The following is a 20,675-nucleotide window of genomic DNA, read 5'->3' as shown; positions in this document are numbered from 1 at the left end:
ATTGTTCTTACAGTACTCAGAGGGAAAGGTAATGGTCCTTGATGCACAGTTGATCAACGGGTTATGGATTGAAAACCAGGGAATTCCTAGAATAACTGGAAACTTTGGAGAGGAAATAAGATGGAAACTAACAGCTTGATGATTCGGTTCAATACAGATTTCAAGTTCAATTGTCTCGTTAGTAAGAGGCCCAGAAGATAAAGGTGATCCATTCACAGTTTCCATATTGATTGGCATGAATTTTAGTCCTACTTTCAATGTTACTATCAAGTGTAAATTGTAAGTCTATAAATTTCCTCCTTCTCCAGAATCTAACAAGGCAGAGCATTGTATTTTTTGGCTCCCAATGATGACCTGTATGGGAACGAAAAAATAAGACAATGGTGATTGCTCTTTGCTTTTATCCTGCATTACAGATAAGATGGTCTGCTTAGCCTGATCTGGCCGTTTAAAAAGGTCTAAATCACTTGCAGTTTTAGCATTTGTGACGGCTATAGTCCTTTTATAATGACAGTTAATGGCAAAATGTCTAGGGTCCCCACAATAGGGGCATACATTTTCATTATATTGCCTCTCCTTCTCTACTACAGAGAGAGGTTTATGAATTACATCAATTTGCATAGGTTCAGGCACACTTTACATCTCCAGTTGGTGTTTTAAGGCTGATTGAGTAAAGGAGTAGTTTTGGTTGTTTCCAAATACTTGCAGTCTTTTCTTTCTTTGTTCAGTGAGTCTCTGATCAATTCGGATGCATAGATGAATAAAGTCCTCTAAACTATCAGGGGTCTTGACCGTTGCAAGTTCATCCTTCATTAGCTCTGATAATCCTCATTGAAATTGACTCCTATGTGCAGCTACATTCCATGTGGTGTCTGCCACCCAGCAGTGGAATTCAAGGTATATTCAGCTACAGAGCACCATCCTTGACATAGGTTATATAACTTGGTTTTCAGCTGTAGTACAATGATTCGAGTCATCAAACACTTGACCATAACTGTGATGAAGGAAAATAAGTCATTCAGGAAGTCAGAATTCTTTTCCACTTAAGGTGAACCCCATGAAAGAGCCTCATCAGTCAGGAGCTTAATGATGAAAAGAAGCTTTTTCCTGTTACTGGTAAATGGAGAAAGTTGCATTTGGAAATAGATACGACATTGATTAAGGAATCAATGATAATGATAATGAACCCCACTGAACTCTGCAGGATTCTGGGCCTGAGTTGCGCAAATCCAGAAGTTACTTCTGTAACTCAGCAATTTTCTTTTGCTGACTCATCATCTGTGTTTACAACTAAGAAAATTTTCTTGGTATGTAGCCCCATTTTGTGTGTGAGATTATTCTGTTATGGACTGACCAGAGTAGGAGTAGTGATATTGCAATGACTAGGGGTAGCACCAGCAGGTAGTGTAGTCAGGGAATCACCAGAGGTCAGTACATGGAGCAGCAGTGTAGTTGGGAGGATAAGCAGGAATTATAGTCAGGAAATAGCCAGAGGTCAGTACATGGTAACAGCAGTAGAATCTTGAAGATAAGCAGCAGGTGGAAACAAGGTAGACTAAAGGCTATGAGCTCATTAATCTCACAAGGGAGGAAGTGCAGTGAAAGATTTAAGTAGTGTGTTGAATCAAGAGATCACAGGGATGAGCCAATCAGGAACTCAGGGTGGAGTCAATCAGAAACAACACAAGTACTAGTATATGGTTTAGCAAGAAACTGTTCAGCGAGCTGAATAGCTCAGAGGAAAGAGCTGCTGCCTGGTGCACAAGAGCTTCTGGGTATGAGTCCTGACATAGTTGTGTTTGGTCTGTGTCTGGTTCGATCCACAATCTCACAGACTTGGAATGTGTAGGGGGGAGGTTTCTGGGGAAAAAGTTCAGCATGATAGATTTACAGCATAAAATGCGGACAGAGAAGACAAAATGGACCCTGATTTCCCACAGTTTCCTCCTTTTCTGAGTCTTGAAGACTGAAAATGCTCATGTGCCCATACTTCAAGGGCTAATTCATCCTGCCAGACTCTTTAACTCTTCATTATTTCATTTTTTTGGAGGGTAGATCTGAGATCTGATTTAACTTTAAGAGTCTTGTCTGGGTGGATAATTAATTTCAAGATTCTTGTGTGTGAATTAATTTTAACCTTCTGGGATTTTAATTCTAAAAGTTGTTCTGTCTTCTAAAAAAAATCTAGAGGCTGGTCTGGGATCCAAATTAAATTTAGAGGTCTGATATGAGGTCAAATAAGTTCAGGGGTTTTGAGTCTAAATGAGTTTAGGGTAATATGAGTTCTAAATAAGTTTAGGCACCTGGCTTGAATCAATTTAGCGGTCTGATCTTTTTATCTATTAAAAATTCTTGATGTAAATACAGTCACCTTCCAAATTTTGTGAAAACAAAATGTTCATGCTTGGTGTTCAGCTCAGACCTTCAGCAAATTACAGAACCATTTTTAAATATTTTATATGTAGATCATTCAATACAACTGTAATTAGCCTGGAGCTGTAACATGTACCCAGTTTCTCAATTGTATATAATGTATATTGAGGGGTCCAGACTGTCCAATATGGTATAAGCATATCTGTATCGTTCCAAAAATGGTGCAATATCTGTCGTGTACGTTATTGATAAAGATCTACAAAATTTGATAATTTTATTGTTTATGATTGATCTTTTATTGTATTCAGATAGAGCAATTAAGATTATGCTTGGTAAAAAACTAATGAATCTTAACAATAACTAAAAAATGTATACTACTCTTAAAATGAAGGTCCACTTTTTAACACCATGTGGTTTATACATTTCTCAGAGCTCTCTTTTTCTGATTTTGGTTCTGATTCAGAATCCAAATCTTCTGCATAAATATAGCGTTAAAGGATGAGTTATCTTTGAGTTTGATGTACTGTATAAATAGGGAGCAGTAAACTGATTTCTCTGCAAGCAGACTGAACTTCCTCATTAACTAAACAGTATGTCTATACAGAGGAGTGGTGAAAAACAAGAGGTTTCAAAAGTTCTCTTAAAATTCGTCTCCAGTTTGCTAATACTTCACTGCTATTGTAAGGGTGGTGGACTGTGCTGTCGCGTTCCTATCCCTGTAGAAACCAATCGCGTTCTGTGTCGTATTAATGTGAATGTCTTGCATCTTTTGTATATAGTGTGTCAAGTGAATTGTAATGTATTGTGATATAGAATAAGATAAGTATTATTACTATAGTATAATGCATATAGTGTGCAGAAATGTAAGTAATGTCATGTAACGTGTAAGGTATAGTGTTTTAAGATGGGTAGTGCTGTGATAGATATGTAGATAGCTAACAATAGGGTAAAAAATCCAAAAAGCAGGAACAGCACACTGGTTTAACAATAAGGTAAGTTAGGCGTTAATGTTTGGGACTACCCGCAATGGGAAAGGTTAGTGTTTGACAAAGTGACTGTTTCCTGATAGTTAAGGAAATAGAGTTGCAGTGCAAAGCGAGCACTGAGGCATTAAAAAGTGATTTTCAGTGAGCGGAGACCGAAGCAGGGAGGGTAGTGTGATCCTTAAGAAAAGTGACAACATGGCCTTCTGAAGACGGGTCCTAGGAGTGGACGCCTAGCCATGAGACCTTGAGCTTGTGATACAAAAAGTAATGGGCCTTAGCAGGACTGAGAAATTGGACTAGTGAAGGGTCCTGAGAGGGAGATCCAGGGTGCCAGTAGGGGAAGAAATAGGACATGAAACTGCTAAGCAAGTAAAGGAGACTTTTGAATGAGGACTGTAGCGTTACAGCTGGATTGCAGCACAATAGGGACAAACAAGCCCTCTAGCATACTCCAAAGAAAGGATACTGTGTGCAAAAATGCTTCATATTGTAAAGGAAACATCCATAAGACTTTTCACCAACTTCCCTTCTATATAACCATTACCAAGGTACCATTCAGTAAAGAGTTTATTTTCAAATGGTTGTACTTTTGCACCGGTCAAATTTTGTTTAAATGCAGATTGCACATTTTCTGTTAGTACAATAAACCTCATTTGAATCCAGAAATATAACTGAGTCCATCAGTTATTAGATATATGAAACTGAAATAGCTGTTGCAAAAAATAAAATTGTTATAAAGAAAAAAGGTTAACATTAATAGGGGTGCCCAAACTTTAACATATGACTGTATATCTAACCATTTCTATTCCATTCGGAATGATGGAGTAGTCCCTTTCTGGTAGACCAATACTGTTTATAGAAAGAAAGGGGTTAAATTTGATCACTAATAGTGGCCACAAACTTGATATTCAGTCCCAGTTTCAGTGCGCACTTACTTGTGCTGGTTTTTATTTTACCCAGGAGGTGAGCAGAAACGGTGTCCGCTGATATAAACACCGTGGTTAAACTCTGATTGTAGCAATAAAAAGGTCCACTGTGTAGGTAATGAAAACTGCTGAACGGGCAATAGGTCCCAATGTAATTCTTTATGCTGATCTCTGCTGGCTTTATTATTGCCGTTGCAGGGGTGTCCACTGTTAGAATAAATATAGCAAACACTGAATGAAAATTCACTGAATTACTAGGTGTATAGGTGTTGCAGCAAAACAGTTAGTCCTGTTAGGACTCGTATACACTTACTTGTGGTGATTGCTGTGAGTTCGCAATCTGACTGAGGCGGCAGTCACTGGCAAGGTGATGAGAAAAGTGGCGCGTTGCAGGGGAGCGGGTGAGCGCCTGCACCTCGTGTACTCCGGCCGGAAGTACCGTCGAGGACGCGGCGGATTCAGGGGGCGGAGCTACTGTGACGTCACAGGCAATGTAAGGGACGGGTGCACGAGAGGCACAAAACAACCAACGCGTTTCGAGGGGGGCTTCCCTCTTCGTCAGGGCTATGTTGTATGCCTGTTAGCCCGTCCTTATATAGTAGCTCGCCTGACTAGAACCACTCCCCTTACTAACCGTGGACATTGACAGCTGTTCCTTATATACTGCCTTGTTACAATCCGATTAGTAATGATTCTAATGTAATTAGATGTTATGTTGTTAATTTATCACATTGGACAGCCTGCTTTGACTGAAAAAATTGGAAGTATACCTAACTATGCGTCTAATCTGTTAAAACAAACCTTTATTTCAAAACATTTTATAAATAATTATTCGGCACTATTTATCTGAGACTGAATATAAGAATGAGTTAAAAGGATTATAAAACCATATAAGCTCCCTATATGTTAATGAGGCATATATACAACATTATGTATTGATAAAAACTGTACACTGCGTTATATGTTAATAAAAACTGTGTACTGCTCGCACTTGTAGTGTAACAATTTGTTTAAAAATGGGCATAACAGGAAAAGGAAAAAGAAAAAAATAAAATAAAATAAGAAATTATAGACTAATAGAATAGAAAAAGAGCTGTCTCAGACCACAAGCCCATGCTAGGGAGTGGCCTGTCTGAATGCTGTTCATATTAGACATTGTTCACATGTTCAGGTTTTTAATACATTAGATAGGGACTGCTTCAATAGGGTTATCTTGACGTGGTGGAGCAGCTTGGTGTACATTTTTTGCGCAAAAAACGTATCGACTAAATACCCTGTATTTGTTATCCAGCACTTGCTGATTACTGCCATTTTTTATTGCAGAGTATTTTTGCAAATCTGTCATTCTGTGTTTTCTTGTTGTATCTCAGTTTGTGGGTGGTGTGAGCATTGTCTGATCGACGTGTTCACATTTGTGCATGTCACATGTGTTTTTAATCCGTTTTTTTCCTTGCTTAGCAAGGTTTGGGAGACCACACCCCTCTCTTGTGTGATGTGCACATAAGAGCTGTCTCAGACCACAAGCCCATACTAGGGAGTGGCCTGTCTGAATCCTATTCATATTAGACACTGTTCACATGTTCAGGTTTTTAATACATTAGATAGGGACTGCTTCAATAGGGTTACCTTGACGTGGTGGAACAGCATGGTGTACATTTTTTGCGCAAAAAAAGTATCGACTGTCTACCCTGTATTTGCTATCCAGCACTTGCTGATTACTGCCATTTTTTATTGCAGAGTATTTTTTCAAATCTGTCATTCTGTGTTTTCTCGTTGTATCTCAGTTAGTGGGTGGTGTGAGCATTGCGTGATCGACGTGTTCACATTTGTGCATGTCACATGTGTGTTTTTAATCCGTTTTTTTCCTTGCTTAGCATAGTTTGGGAGACCACACCCCTCTCTTGTGTGATGTGCACATAAGAGCTGTCTCAGACCACAAGCCCATACTAGGGAGTGGCCTGTCTGAATCCTATTCATATTAGACACTGTTCACATGTTCAGGTTTTTAATACATTAGATAGGGACTGCTTCAATAGGGTTACCTTGACGTGGTGGAACAGCATGGTGTACATTTTTTGCGCAAAAAAAGTATCGACTGCCTACCCTGTATTTGCTATCCAGCACTTGCTGATTACTGCCATTTTTTATTGCAGAGTATTTTTTCAAATCTGTCATTCTGTGTTTTCTCGTTGTATCTCAGTTAGTGGGTGGTGTGAGCATTGCGTGATCGACGTGTTCACATTTGTGCATGTCACATGTGTGTTTTTAATCCGTTTTTTTCCTTGCTTAGCATAGTTTGGGAGACCACACCCCTCTCTTGTGTGATGTGCACATAAGAGCTGTCTCAGACCACAAGCCCATACAAGGGAGCGGACTGTCTGAATCCTGGTCATATTAGACACTGTTCACATGTTCAGGTTTTTAATACATTAGATAGGGACTGCTTCAATAGGGTTACCTTGACGTGGTGGAGCAGCTTGGTGTACATTTTTTGCGCAAAAAAACGTATCAACTAAATACCCTGTATTTGTTATCCAGCATTTGCTGATTACTGACATTTTCTATTGCAGAGTATTTTTGCAAATCTGTCATTCTGTGTTTTCTTGTTGTATCTCAGTTAGTGGGTGGTGTGAGCATTGTCTGATCGACATGTTCACATTTGCGCATGTCACATGTGTGTTTTTTAATCCGTTTTTTTCCTTGCTTAGCATGGTTTGGGAGACCACACCCCTCTCTTGTGTGATGTGCAAATAAGAGCTGTCTCAGACCACAAGCCCATACTAGGGAGCGGCCTGTCTGAATCCTGTTCATATTAGACACTGTTCACATGTTCAGGTTTTTAATACATTAGATAGGGACTGCTTCAATAGGGTTACCTTGACGTGGTGGAGCAGCTTGGTGTACATTTTTTGCGCAAAAAAAGTATCAACTAAATACCCTGTATTTGTTATCCAGCATTTGCTGATTACTGACATTTTCTATTGCAGAGTATTTTTGCAAATCTGTCATTCTGTGTTTTCTTGTTGTATCTCAGTTAGTGGGTGGTGTGAGCATTGTCTGATCGACATGTTCACATTTGCGCATGTCACATGTGTGTTTTTTAATCCGTTTTTTTCCTTGCTTAGCATGGTTTGGGAGACCACACCCCTCTCTTGTGTGATGTGCAAATAAGAGCTGTCTCAGACCACAAGCCCATACTAGGGAGCGGCCTGTCTGAATCCTGTTCATATTAGACACTGTTCACATGTTCAGGTTTTTAATACATTAGATAGGGACTGCTTCAATAGGGTTACCTTGACGTGGTGGAGCAGCTTGGTGTACATTTTTTGCGCAAAAAAAGTATCGACTAAATACCCTGTATTTGTTATCCAGCACTTGCTGATTACTGCCATTTTTTATTGCAGAGTATTTTTGCAAATCTAACTGTAGCCTGACTGGCCGCTGCTACTTTGGCCGCACGGCTACTGCGCTCTGTCTATTGCAGCCTATCCTAAGCCCTAAACATGTGCGCACATGGGGTTAACACTCACGGTAAAGTTGGTGTCTCAGTTCCTTCCTGGGGGCCCCCTGCAGTTCTCTGCAAGATGATGCGATGTCCTCCCTGGAAGCTCTGTGCAACGTGGTCTTGTCCTTGTGTGACGATTCCACACCTGTTCCTAGAAACGGCAAACTCCCTCTTCTGAATTCCTTCCTTGTAGATCTTTGTGGCTCCTCACAGTAACACAGGAAAACCACCTTCGTTATCCCCAGAAGGGTATACACAATCCCACAGGTTCAATCAGTTCTAAGCTGCATGTTTTTCTCCTCACGTCAGTCTCCTGCAGACTCCCAGCTCCAACACTCACTGGGAAAACAGCCCCTCCCCGTTCCATAGCTGGAAGAGCAAACCAAAGCAGTCTTTTGAAGGTTAGAATCGAATGTACTATCGCATCAGCCAAGGGGGTACTGTCTCTTAAAGGGGCAGCATGTCTCTGCTGTCCATAGCAATGTCAGCCCCTTACATGTCTCCCTGCTTAAAGATGGTCATCCTCGGCCATCACAGCATCAAGGTTGCAGTGAAATGAAGAAACTTGCAAAGCGGGAACAGCACCTATATAGGAGGCAACAAAATCGGTAAAACAGACAGAGAACACTGTTCTACATATCGGACTAGTGGAACCCCTGCAGTAGACCTCTGGGATCTCCGGAGATCTTGACTATCCTCCAGAGGAACACTTGCTGCAGGAGTTGTAGTAGGTTCTTCTCGGGATTCGTCGTCACGTGGCGGTAGTTGTACATCCAGAAGATTACCTTCTCTGTGCGTCTGAGGACCCCCCACGGTGTCAGGGCGGGTCCACCATTCATCATTCATTTCATTAGCAGGCAAGACAAGTTCAGAAAGTGGGGCAGCGTCTTCAGGCGGCAATGGTACAGAACGGGCCTCAGACCGGCATGGCCGCAGCATATTTCTGTGGAGCACTCTAGGGGCGTACGCCCCATTCTCAACCTGCACCTTGTAGGCCGGACAGTCAGCATACCCTCGCTCGATGACTTTGTAAGGCTATACTTCCTATCTCTCGCTTAGTTTACCCTTGGAGCATTTCTCCCTGACTAATACTCGGTCCCCGGACTGGAGCGGTATCTCTTGAATCGGTTTACAGCCCCTATGTTCTTTGTCCTGTAGCTGCTGACTCACCAACCACTGAATTGTTTGCAGTTGTTTCCGATGTTCTTTCACCCATGAAGTAACGCTTCGCTCCATCAGCTCCTCTGGCTGTTCCAATTTCAATTCAATGATCTCTTGTCAAGCTCTTCCAAACAGCAGCAGATAGGGGGTGTAACCCATGGTGGAATGGACCCGATTGTTGTAGGTCCAGACCACCTCTGGCAGGAAATCTGGCCAGCATGCCTTCTTGTCCTCTTCTAATGTCCTCAGCATTTGAAGTAAGGTTTGGTTGAAGCGTTCACATTCTCCGTTGCCTTGAGGATGGTAAGGGGTGGTCCGGGACCGCTCGATGCCATACAAACAATACAGTTCTTCCATCACCTTGCCTTGGAAACATGCACCTTGGTCAGAGTAGATGAGCTTTGGGCACTCATACACTCTGATGAAGTCTTGACAGATGGCCCGTGCCGTCGACTCAGCAGTCTGATCTCTAGTCGGGGTGACTACTGCGAAATGGTCGGTCATCACCAAAACAGTACTGTGGACCCCGGGCTGCGTGTCCCACGAGGAGATAGTCGATCATCAAGACTTCTAGCATTTCCTAAGTATGTATGGTCTGGATGGGTGCCCTTTGTTCAGTACTCTTAATGAGGTGGCATACCCGACATTGCCGGCAAACCTCTTCTACCACGGACCCCAACCGGGGGCAGTATACGTGCTGCTGAAACCACTGGTAGGTCTTTGTGGATCTGAAGTGGGCTCCGAACTTGTGGGCATCTTTAGCCACTTCTTGGGCCATTCCTCCTGGGATGACCACCTGCCACCTTACTTCAGTATCTTTCGGCCGTTACCTCTTGCGATATAGCACCGATTCTCGCACCTCCAGCAAATCCCACTGGTGTAAGACACTCTTCATCTCTCTTGTTTGCCTGGCTTCCGACTCTGTGCTGCCCAGCATTTCATCTGTCTCAGCCCTCCGTCTTCATCTTGAACATTTCCCCACTCTTCATTGGTTCTCCCAAGTGATCGGGGTAGTGCGCAGGCCTCCCTACTTGACTGGATTGCAACCACTGGGGTCTTGAACTTACAAAAGTCTGGGGTTTCTTCCTCTTCAAGTGGTTCATCGAGATCCCCCACTGGAGTTTCCACCGTCACTCGTGACAGGCCATCGGCATTCGCATTTTCCGTAGCAGAGCGATAACGGATGGTAAAGTCAAACTTGGCCAGGTGAGCCACCCACCGTTGTTCTAAGGCCCCCAATTTAGCATTCTCAAGGTGGGCCAGGGGATTATTGTCCGTTCAAACTTGAATCTTGGTCCCTGCCAGGAAGCCTGCAGACTTCTCTGTCATGGCCCACACGAGGGCCAGGAGCTCTAACCGGAAAGAGCTGTAATTATGGGGGTTTCTTCACTGTCTCGCAGGGACCTACTGGCATACCGGATGACTCTCTCATGTCCATCCTGTATTTGGGAAAGTACTGCACCGAGTCCATGAAGGCTACCGTCTGTGTACAACAGGAACGGTTGATCAAAATCTGTGTAGGCCAAAATCGTGGCTGAAGTAAGAGCATACTTTATAGCCTGGAAGGCTTACTCTTGCCTCTGGTCCCAGGGGATGCACTGGGTCTTCGGCACTCCAGCGGTCCCCCTCAGTTCATTCAGAGGACCCGCCACCTTTGCGAAATCTTTGACAAACCGTTGATAGTACCCGTCGAGTCCAAGGAAGGCCTGGAGTTCCCACACGGTTGGCTTCACCTTCAGGTTATGAGCCCGCAGTCTTCCGAGTACCTGTCCAAGCCGGGCAAGATGGTCTTCGAACGAGGCAGAGAACACAATGATGTCATCCAGGTAGATCAGGGTAGCCTCAAAGTTTGTCTCCCAAACACTTTTCCATCAGCCGTTGAAACGTGCCCGAAGCATTGGAGAGCCCGAAGGGTATCCGGTTAAACTCGAACAATCCCATAGGGAGGATGAAGGCAGTTTTTTCCTTGTCTTTCTTGGCCACGACTACTTGCCAGTATCTGCTTGCTAGACCCAAGGTGGAGAAGTACTTGGCTTTCCCCAATGCTGTCAAGGATTCCTCGATGCGGGGTAACGGATATGAGTCTCACACAGTGCAGGCATTGAGTTTCCTGTAATCTACACAGAACTGGATGGTCCCATCCTTTTTCTTGACGAGCACCATCAGTGCCGCCCAAGGGCTCTGACTACTCTGTACGACTCCTGAATCCAGCATCTGCCTCAATAATGTCTTCACCTCTTGGTACATCTTGGGTGGGATTTGCCAGTATTCTCGAATTGGACGAGCGTCCCCGGTCTGTATCTCGTGTGTGATCACTTCGGTACAGCCAAAATGTTCTGCGTGACGGGCGAATGTGGCCTGATTTTCCCACAGCATAGCTTTTATCACCCGCACACGCTCAGGGCCAAGAGCCTTCACATCCACTTCCATTTGGTCAAATATGATCCGCCCATTCCACTCTGGGGATGGCTTCTCTTTGGGCCCTGCAGCGACTGCCAGGGTCCACCCCACACCTTCGATCGGCAATAAAGACATCTCCTTCTGACTCACCACTTCGCCCTTGTGTAGGTACACCTGGGCCAGATCTGTCCCCCAGGGCAAGGTGACTTCCCCGGGGCCCACGTTCAAAGCTCTTATGGGGATGTGTCCTCGCTAGACCACAGCTATCATACGAGCTATCATGACATCTTGGTCCGCTCCTCCGCCTACCACAGGCTGAACTATCACCTCCAGCCCATCAAGGCTGCGATGAGTCCCCACTGGAAGGTGTAATATACTTTCTCGCTCGGGAGGCAGGATTACAGACTCTTTCCCAGGGGCCCTGATGACCCCTACTACCTGATAAGACGGCATACTCTTCTGCGTCCCACAGACATGGATCAATCGCTAAAGGGCTTTTTGAGTAAGCTTGTGTGTGACAGCCTTCTTCCAATAGCTGGGTCCCCATGTGGTGAACATTATCTGATCGAGTTCTCGTAGGATATTCATTCGCAATACTACAGGCACATCTTCTTTGATGGGCTCAGGGACAAGCAGGATCCCTTTCTTTCATACTTCTTACCCACAAATTCGAATATTCATCCACACAACCCCTGTGACCGGGATCGGCTGTTGATTGGCAGCAAACAACCAGATCAATGTCTCCTTCTCTGGCTTGGCCAGGGTTTGAAAATGCTGTTTGAAATATGATTCTGGCATCGTTGTCACTTGTGAACCGGTATCTATCAAGCAATCCACTGGAACGCCCTCAAATTCAGCACGCAGGATGGGACTCCCAGCAATCGGGTGTTCATTATGATAAGGACCGGCCTCTCTTCTTGCTTCCCTCACAGAGTGCCGCATTACTGCGGGGGTTGGTAGTTTTTAGCAGCGGCTGTTGCTGGCTTTGAGCATATTTCCGGCAGTCCCTGGCAAGGTGCCCTTGTCCTCCACATTCCCAGCATTGGATGCCTCCTCTTCAGCGAGGGGCACCCCGAGCTAATCTTCATGCCTCTGATGCCTGGCGGGGGGGAGCTTGCACCCACTGACCCCTTAAAGGTCGGGCCGATGGATGGTTATATGAGTGCATTGAGACAGACTGTTGTTCTCCCATTCTTTGCTCCATCCAGGTTAATTTGTCTTGCATACTGACAGTGCACGACTTGCAGCAGTCTCTTATCTGGACCAGTGCCTGATGATTTGGGTCTCCTCTGGTATTGGCACCCTGGACACACATCACACCAGACACGTAACTGTCTTCCTTGCTTCAGGCCACTGTTTCTGCCAGGATTTGACGGAATGAAAGAGTCAGATTTACATGGACCCGTTCTGACAGTGCTCTCCTCAAGGATGTGTTGTGCAGTCCCAGAATGAATTCTTCCCGGAGTATATGGTCTTTGGAGCCCATGCCACCGAGTCCATCCATCTCTTTCCTTTGCACTTCTGCCAACACTTCTTGCAGTGCTGTTGCATACTGAGAGATCCCGTCTTCTTCCTACTGCAGTCTAGAGAAAAATTTGGCGCGGAGGTGTCCTGCGCTAGCAGTCTTGCCGTAGAACTCTTCCAGGAATTTCACTAGCTCCTTCAGGGTACTATGGGTTAGTTCCGGCTGTAGACAGACATTTTTACGGGCCTCTCACTCCAAGGCAGTCAACGCAATGTCCACTTCAAGGTCTGTGCTGATGTTATAAATCTTCAGGGTGCTTTGCAGCCGGGACACCCAATCAGACAGGGGCATATTATTGGCATCAAATTTTGGAAGCACACTAAATATGGTGCCCATAGGGAGTGTCCTTGCAGGGGTTCCACCAATGCCCACAGCATCCCCACCAACACTAGCATTCTCTCCGTTGCCGCCTTCGTCTGCATCTTGGTGATAGTCACCCTGCTCGCACCGCCACTTGAAGCGATGGCCGGGGGACCACCACAATGCAGGGAGACTACGGTACACAAGATGAGGTGCAAACAACAAAGGGTTAATTTATTTACAGGCAAGGAATGCAGTGTTAGGAAAGTGTAAACAGGGGTATGCAATGACAAAACAATTTACAAAAGTGATATTCTCTAGCTGGGCCGTACAAATGGCACGGTGCACCAACTATTACAGATCAGTGTATTCTTTCAAAAGGCAAAACAATACAATAAGGTACAATATGCTGCTACACTAACTGTAGCCTGACTGGCCGCTGCTACTTCGGCTGCACGGCTACCGTGCTTTGTCTATTGCAGCTTATCCTAAGCCCTAAACATGTACGCACATGGGGTTAACACTCACGGTAAAGTTGGTGTCTCAGCTCCTTTTGGGGGGCCCCCTGCAGTTCTCTGCAAGATGATGCGATGTCCTCCCTGGAAGCTCTGTGCAATGTGGTCTTGTCCTCGTGTGACGATTCCAAACCTGTTCCTAGAAATGGTGAACTCCCTCTTCTGAATTCCTTCCTTGTAGATCTTCGTGGCTCCTCACAGTAACACAGGAAAACCACCTTCGTTATCCCCAGAAGTGTATACACAATCCCACAGGTTCAGTCAGTTCTAAGCTGCACGTTTTTCTCCTCACGTTAGTCTCCTGCAGACTCCCAGCTCCAAACACTCACTGGGAAAAACAGCCCATCCCCTCTCCATAGCTGGAAGAGCAAACCAAAGCAGTCTTTTGAAGGGTAGAATCGAATGTACCATCGTATCAGCCAAGGGGGTGCCGTCTCTTAAAGGGGCAGCGTGTCTCTGCTGTCCATAGCAATGTCAGCCCCTTACAAAGGAACTAGATATCATTAGTAGTGAAGCAGCAGGGAATAAGGTCAAAATACTTTATTTCAACATAATTTTTGTAGAGCATGCTGAATGGTTTTTAAATACAATTTTTGGGTGGACAACCCCTTTAAGACATGTGCTGATACCACAGATACACAGCACACTTATGAATGAATAATTTGTAAGCATGCGGCTCTGACTGGCAAACTATATAAGAGTGACTTGTAGCTGCACCATTTATTATCTTAAACTGATATAATAATGGATTAAAAAACTTTTCCCTACCCTAACTGAACCTAGGTCAGCCCAAACCATTACATCTCTATTGTAAGACTACAAACCAATTCTGTGTAATGTGATTCAGCAACCTCTCTTCCATCTGGTCTTACCTTCTTGCTAACTTTAAAAATGAAAGGTAATATTACATCAAGGATAACTGATCATATAATTAAATCAAAATAAAGATGTACATAATCATTTTTTAAAGTTATTCTTTTTTTTCTTTTCCATTCAATGACCCATTTTCTAATGCTGATGAATATAAAACTTCATGCGTTTTACACACAGAAGATAATAGGGAAACACTAACACATATAGATGTAATAAAAAAAAATAGAGCTACACCCAGTCTTCTCCTGGGTGCACCATGTCGACGAGGGGTGCAAGCCAGACAAAGGCAATATGAGTAGGAGCAAAATTTCCAGTCTGGTGCCTGGGATCAGAAAGGCAGCCAACTATCAATCTAAAGAAGGAGGCGTGTGCAAAGGATGTAAATCACCAAGGAAGGTAGACAGTCATTGCTCTGGAAGGGATGAAGGACCGAACACTTATAACAATGTGGTCAACAAACAGACAATACATATAAAGTTATCAATGCATTTATTTCTCAATTACCTACATGAGTATTTAAACTATAAAGACGAGTTACATTTGCTGACAGATTTGCTTTAAAGGAAAACTTTCTATTCTAGGAGCCACATAATTTACAACTTTCTCATCTAATTACCTTACCTAAGTATTTAATGAAAAGCATATCCTAATACTACAGGCAAAGCCACTAAGATTTTCTATTTCCAAGTCTGCCTTTTACAATTTACTTCCTACATTTTGAAATAATAGTCAGTGTAATGATTGGGAGTCTAAATGGTGAAATCCAGGGAAAATCATCTCGTAGTACCTTATGGATTATGTAAGAAGAGCACATCGGTTAGGTCTGCCTACCAGACCACCACTGATTTCCAGAACTAAAAGGCTCTGTAAAGAGGCCACACCCCTTTGGCAATGCACAGAGATTTCTGCTGTTTCAAATCATCTGACAAACCATTCAAAACTAGACTTTGTAAATGTAATTTTCTTTCACTGTTGTATCTGAAACAAGAAAGTTTCCAGCATTGTAGTGACTTAACATTACGGCACAATCCTCAGTGAAGAGGTCAAGCTCCTGGGTACCGGATACAATCTCAGCAATACCATACTCAGTGTAAGCGCTGTAGCTAAAGAATGCTCCCACAATGCAATCTGCAGACATTTGCATTCCTTGCCCGTTCACACCACTAAACAAAGCTCCCATATAAGCTCATCAAAAACTGGCATCTCATAATGTACAACTGATTGATCCTATAGACTGCAGATTAAGGAAACGGTGGCGTCCGAGCGCGTCCATGCAACCTGCGGTATACCGAGACTACGATGCCATCAATGTTAGGAATGCATGCGTCTGGACACAAGAACACAGGAAAGAAAAAACAAAATGCGTCGCCCATTTTCTTCAAAACAACAAATAGTAAATAAAAGTCTGCAACCTATACTGCAGTAAGCATGATGCTTCACAAGTCCTGTGTGAATAGGTTCCTAGAAGGTGATTTTCTACATACTTGATCTCTAATTTAGAAATAATTTCAAGCAGCTCATCAAACTCAAAATGTTATCTGATGCTATCACTTGGAAATAAGATCTCAGATGCCCTATTCCAGCAATATATCAGATTTTGATAAGAAAACCATAGGTTAAAATGCCTAGAAGCTAGAATTGCTTGACAGTTCTACAGAACCTTCAGTTTCTAAATTGCTCTTTAATAAAAGTAGGGCATCCCTTAGTGTAACCTAGTAAGTAGTGGCCTGACAAGGAAAATATATATATATGGCCATTTACCTACTGAGGTAACGTTACTATCCTAGTCTACACCCTTCCTCCCCCAACTCAAATGGATTCTTAATTGCCCACTGTGTTCCAGCTACTATAAATCTCTCTCCTGCAAGAGAACAGGTCTGATTTTAATCAAGACTTCTTGATGCCAACCACAGACTGGAGCAGTCTGCCCTAAAGATGTTAAATGGGTGCAATTCAGAGGAGCAGATGAAAATATTTAACGCACAGGAAAACATAAGGGGGGTGGAGGGTGTATAGGAGACGAGAGGGAGAGCATCATCGGAAGCAAGAGAGAGGTATAGAAAATGGAGAGGGAGTGCATGGGATAAATATGATACACAGTGCGCAAACACAGGCTGAAAGGGAGATCCAGAGCACAACGGAGGCACAAGCAGGGGACAAAAATCAGATTTTTCTAAATGGAGAATGAAGGCTTAAAGTCCAGCTATACCAGGTCACAATGCAGAGAAGTAGGGCAGAGATGAGACTGAGATCCAATGATGGGATAATGAGACCAGCAGTCAGGAAGACTAGATTCGTATTGGTAGGGGAATGTGCAGAGATGTAGGACTGTCAATAGATGGACAGGTAGGCAGTTACATAGGATGGACAGACAGACAACGTAACATAAGGCAAAGCAAAGTATCACAGGCAGCCGGCGGTCTGGCATGAGTCACAATACAGAACCGTGGCAAATAGGTCCATGGAGCAATGTTCCAGATCCGAGCTCATACAATACAGCACATCTGCATGTCACAATCACTGCGCTCAATTCTTGGGAATCCCATCTAATTTTGTCCTTGTAATTCCATCTCACTTTCCAGGTTCTCTCTCCTTACCTCTCACTGTCCAGGCAGTAAGGATGACTGCGATAATGGGCTATGAGCAGCACATTAGGATCACATACAGTGCTGGAATTCAGGATATGTTACTGTCATCAAGTTACAATCACAGATGTTTCTCCAAGTGTTACACTGAGCGATATATGCCAGGTATTACACTGAGTGATACTGTATATGCCAGGTATTACACTGAGCGATATATGCCAGGTATTACACTGAGTGATACTGTATATGCCAGGTATTACACTGAGCGATATATGCCAAGTATTACACTGAGCGACATATGCCAGGTATTACACTGAGCGATATATGCCAGGTATTACACTGAGTGATGTATGCCAGGTATTACACTGAGCGATATATGCCAGGTATTACACTGAGTGATGTATGCCAGGTATTACACTGAGCGATATATGCCAGGTATTACACTGAGTGATGTATGCCAGGTATTACACTGAGCGATATATGCCAGGTATTACACTGAGTGATGTATGCCAAGTATTACACTGAGCGATATATGCCAGGTATTACACTGAGCGACATATGCCAGGTATTACACTGAGTGATGTATGCCAGGTATTACACTGAGCGATATATGCCAGGTATTACACTGAGTGATACTGTATATGCCAGGTATTACACTGAGCGATATATGCCAAGTATTACACTGAGCGACATATGCCAGGTATTACACTGAGCGATATATGCCAGGTATTACACTGAGTGATGTATGCCAGGTATTACACTGAGCGATATATGCCAGGTATTACACTGAGTGATGTATGCCAAGTATTACACTGAGCGATATATGCCAGGTATTAAACTGAGCGACATATGCCAGGTATTACACTGAGTGATGTATGCCAGGTATTACACTTAGCGATATATGCCAGGTATTACACTGAGTGATGTATGCCAAGTATTACACTGAGCGATATATGCCAGGTATTACACTGAGCGATATATGCCAGGTATTACACTGAGTGATGTATGCCAGGTATTACACTGAGCGATATATGCCAGGTATTACACTGAGCGATATATGCCAGGTATTAAACTGAGCGACATATGCCAGGTATTACACTGAGCGATATATGCCAGGTATTACACCGAGCGATATATGCCAGGTATTAAACCGAACGATATATGCCAAGTATTACACTGAGCGATATATGCCAGGTATTACACTGAGTGATATATGCCAGGTATTACACTGAGCGATATATGCCAGGTATTACACTGAGTGATGTATGCCAAGTATTACACTGAGCGATATATGCCAGGTATTACACTGAGCGATATATGCCAGGTATTACACTGAGTGATATATGCCAGGTATTACACTGAGCGATACATGCCAGGTATTACACTGAGCGATATATGCCAGGTATTACACTGAGCAATATATGCCAGGTAATAAAATGAGCGATACATGCCAGGTATTACACTGAGTGATATATGCCAGGTATTACACTGAGCGATATATGCCAGGTATTACACTGAGTGATATATGCCAGGTATTACATTCAGCGATATATGCAAGGTATTACACTGAGCGATATATGCCAGGTATTACACTGAGTGATATATGCCAAGTATTACACTGAGCGATATATGCCAGGTATTACACTGAGTGATATATGCCAGGTATTACACTGAGTGATATATGCCAGGTATTACACTGAGCGATACATGCCAGGTATTACACTGAGCGATATATGCCAGGTATTACACTGAGCAATATATGCCAGGTAATAAAATGAGCGATACATGCCAGGTATTACACTGAGTGATATATGCCAGGTATTACACTGAGCGATATATGCCAGGTATTACACTGAGTGATATATGCCAGGTATTACATTCAGCGATATATGCAAGGTATTACACTGAGCGATATATGCCAGGTATTACACTGGGCGATATATGCCAGGTATTACACTGAGCGATATATGCCAGGTATTACACTGAGCGATATATGCCAGGTATTAAACTGAGCGACGTATGCCAGGTATTACACTCAGTGATATATGCCAGGTATTACACCGAGCGATATATGCCAGGTATTAAACTGAACGATATATGCCAAGTATTACACTCAGGGATATATGCCAGGTATTACACTGTGCGAAATATGCCAGGTATTAAACTGAGCGCTCTATGCCAGGTATTACACTGAGCGATATATACCAGGTATTACACTGAGCAATATATGCCAAGTATTACACTGAGTGATGTGATATATTCCAAGTATTACACTGAGTGATGTGATATATGCCAATTATTTCAAGCTCACAACTCACCAGCTTTAGACTTTAAAGACCATACTGCTTGGTGGGCATCTGTAGGAGGGGCTGGAGACACAGATGGGTTTCCCCTTTTTCTGCAGCACTTTAGGGGTTCTGCATCCCTAGGAAGTGTGTGAATGCCCTGTGAGGATGCATAACAGTCCAATCAGTGCCAAGCTGGACCAGCAAATATATCAGCTGCCCATAGAGAAGAAATGGAAGTGACAACAGCTCCCCTCGGGTCCCAGAGAGAAAAACGTCTTCTTATTGATCTGGAGCAATGTGGTAAGCCTGGACCCCCTGGAGCAGGCAGGGAGCACACAGGAGCAGGCAGGGAGCTCCAGAGGAGCAGGCAGGGAGCACACAGGAGCAGGCAGGGAGCTCCAGAGGAGCAGGCAGGGAGCACACAGGAGCAGGCAGGGAGCACACAGCAGCTGTCCCCGGAGCAGGCAGGGAGCTCCAGAGGAGCAGGCAGGGAGCACACAGCAGCTGTCCCCGGAGCAGGCAGGGAGCCCACAGGAGCAGGCAGGGAGCACACAGCAGCTGTCCCCGGAGCAGGCAGGGAGCCCACAGGAGCAGGCAGGGAGCTCCAGAGGAGCAGGCAGGGAGCACACAGCAGCTGTCCTCGGAGCAGGCAGGGAGCACACAGCAGCTGTGCCTGGAGCAGGCAGGGAGCACACAGGAGCCGGCAGCGAGCTTACAGGAGCTGTCCAGCACGGAATGGAGCTGTAGTGGAGCCGGCGCTCAGCACTGCCTCAGACGCTGTGATTAGTGTCCTGCTACTCACACTGTACTCTGATCTGTGGAGCTCCTGCACAGCTTACTGGTGTAGAACGGTACAGGTCTTCTCCAGCTCCCCCACCCCCAGGAGAAGAAGGTTGTCTACAAACCATCGTTGCTCCTTCTGTGATCTCCCACCCTCCATCTCCTCCTCTTAGAAGGCAGGTCCTTCCCTTCCAAGCTTTACATTCCTGTACTCTTTGTCACCCCTCCTTTCCAAACCCTTATTCTCTACCTCTATGATTGGATTTGGGGGATGTGATCGTGACTTGCCCCATCTTCATGTTGTTGCCGGCTGCTGCCAAAATCTGACTGTCCTGTCTGTGCCCCACTGAATGCAAGTATGTGTGAGATTTCCATCTTGCGCAAGAATGAGCATGAGTACATGAGGGGCTTCCTGCAGGCTGTAGTGACCTAGTGAGGGGCTTCCTGCAGGCTGTAGT

General features: G+C 44.2%; 1 protein-coding gene across 2 annotated transcripts in view; it reads right to left on the bottom strand.

Annotated features, from left to right (window-relative positions):
* The window catches only part of GRM4 (glutamate metabotropic receptor 4), a 561,406-nt gene extending 541,102 nt beyond the window's left edge, over nt 1–20,304 (bottom strand). The window contains exons 1-2 of one of the 2 annotated variants that reach the window (XM_073575599.1): nt 20,154–20,304; nt 19,468–19,594 (exon numbers count right to left, since the gene is read on the bottom strand). The gene's annotated coding sequence lies outside the window, so the exon portion shown is untranslated. Of the gene's footprint in view, nt 1–19,467 lie in introns of both variants that reach the window. The other variant, XM_073575600.1, reaches the window with a different exon arrangement.
* Between the last annotated feature and the right edge of the window lie 371 nt (nt 20,305–20,675).

Source organism: Dendrobates tinctorius, unplaced genomic scaffold (genome assembly GCF_039654945.1).
Source record: "Dendrobates tinctorius isolate UK_male_01 unplaced genomic scaffold, ASM3965494v1 ptg000045l, whole genome shotgun sequence".
NCBI classification, from domain to species: Eukaryota; Metazoa; Chordata; class Amphibia; order Anura; family Dendrobatidae; genus Dendrobates; species Dendrobates tinctorius.
This window is presented reverse-complemented; position numbering and strand designations above follow the sequence as displayed.